General features: G+C 39.6%; 1 long non-coding RNA gene across 1 annotated transcript; it reads left to right on the forward strand.

Moving 5' to 3' along the window:
• The first annotated feature begins 484 nt into the window (after window positions 1–484).
• LOC308292332 lies at window positions 485–1,006 on the forward strand. Its single transcript, XR_013962393.1, has 3 exons — window positions 485–551; window positions 641–718; window positions 968–1,006. It is a non-coding gene; the product is annotated as an uncharacterized lncRNA (long non-coding RNA).
• The last annotated feature ends 981 nt before the right edge of the window (window positions 1,007–1,987 follow it).

The following is a 1,987-nucleotide window of genomic DNA, read 5'->3' on the forward strand; positions in this document are numbered from 1 at the left end:
CTGTGTCTTTGTTAAGTAAGCTCCGCCCTTCGATTTTCCGCCTTTTGGAGCAGTTCGTAAAACACTTAAACCCGCTTTTATTCCGGAACTTTCGCGTCACGTGCACAGAACTTTTTTTACATGAACTTTGGACCAATATCTAAAGATCTGTCAGATCGGATTTTTAAAAAATTGAAACATGCTTTTTTAATAATTCATCAATTTGCGGTTTTATGCAAATTATTCTTCTGCTTCTAAAACAAACATTTAAAGTAATATTTTCTCACTGTGCAGAGCTGTGCATAGCTCACCTGGTAAGGCCTTTGTCTATCATTCCAGAAGTCCCCTGTTCAAGCCTTACCTCATGCATTTAAAATACATTTTACAACATTTTGCCGTGAAAACCCTGGTACTGCAACTGAACATGGCAACCCGACCAAACATGGCAACCTTCTTAAGCAAGGGTATAAATAGTGGTTGAGTTGAGGCCACTCCCCCCTCTCAGATTGTTTGGAAGCAGCATGGTGCTGGTGGTTGCTGCTACTCACTGCTACATTATGCAGCAGCTGCAGGTCTGTACACTGTTCATTATTCCAACAACTATTCCAATTTCTAACAGTTTCATTCATTATACTTACCCATACTATAATTTGGCTTTTAGATTTACCTCACCTGAACATACCTACCTGATCCACTCGATACACTGGCTGTGTATGATGGAGGAACAATGTGTCACTTGGTAAGCTGACCATGTGCTCTGAAATGTTATGTTGTTTTTGGTTTTGGTATCTAAATGTTAAACGATTTCTTTTGGAATGTAATGCTTGTATGTTAGCTGCAACGTTGATTATTGAATTGATGTATTTTGAGTTTAATGCCAATGCCTAGTTGGGGAGATTAATGGAATTATTTTGTTTCAAGCCTGTAGTGCAGCAGATTATTTGAATTTGTTGTTTTTCTATTCATTTGGCCTTTTTCTTTGATCCAGGCCAGGTTTATTGCCTAGAACTGAATCTGAAAGATGGCGAGCCTGCAGAAAGACTTGACACAATCCTGTCTGACCTATGGTTATGGGTAGGAAAAAGCAGCCGCAGTGATACTCATTCCTAGTTTGATTTGATTTTGAAGTAATGACTTTGAGTTTCTTTATAAAGTAATGATGTTTGAGTGCATTCATTTATTCATTTATTGTTTCAAACCATGCAGGGGAAGCTCAGCCTCACACCTGAAGCCCATCTGACAATCAGCTGACAATCAGTACCAGCTCCCAGATTGCTTCATTGAAGCCAAAGAACGGCAGTGTAAGTGGGTTCATTATTCTGAACTGTGTGGAACGGGCAGATTGAACACCTCTTCTCTAACTTGTGGCTCAACTGTAATTATTCTGAAGCTCACCTCATTTCTCTCTGCCTCCCCCACCTAGGCTGGCTGGGTTCCAACACCCCCCAATTGGAATCCATAGTCTGCTCTGCCCACAGGACGGCAGCCCCATGTGAGCGCCTAAAGTTCCAAGTTTTGACCCCCAGCCGCCTTCCCCTCAACGTTTTTCAATAAAAACAATTTAAGTTTAGTTAAGTCTGACTCTGCTAGCCACTTACAGAAAATAATGCTGCCAAATATTTTGCAATTGCAAATCCTTTGTGTAAATAAACTGAAATTCATACTATTGCATGACTATTTCTTTATCATGTTTCACAAGCATCTGGGTCTACAATGCCAGGGGTGTAAAAGTAACTGAGTACATTTACTCAAATACTATCCTTAGTATAATTTTGAGGTATTTTATACTTCACTTGTATAGTCTTACTTCTAGGCTACTCCAGTAAATGCTCATGCGTTGCATTGCATTGTGAGCTTGTAGATCTGCTATTTTCAAAAAATGTCAAGTTGATGCCAATACCTTTGTACTTTTATTCAGTATTACTATTTATCTCTATATATTCATGTTATTCCTGGCACCGCCCCTGTTATCCTGTTCATATCCTGAAAGAGGCGGGGGCTGAAAAAG

The sequence above is a fragment of the Nannobrachium achirus genome (genome assembly GCF_963921795.1).
Source record: "Nannobrachium achirus genome assembly, chromosome: 1".
Lineage (NCBI taxonomy): Eukaryota > Metazoa > Chordata > Actinopteri > Myctophiformes > Myctophidae > Nannobrachium > Nannobrachium achirus.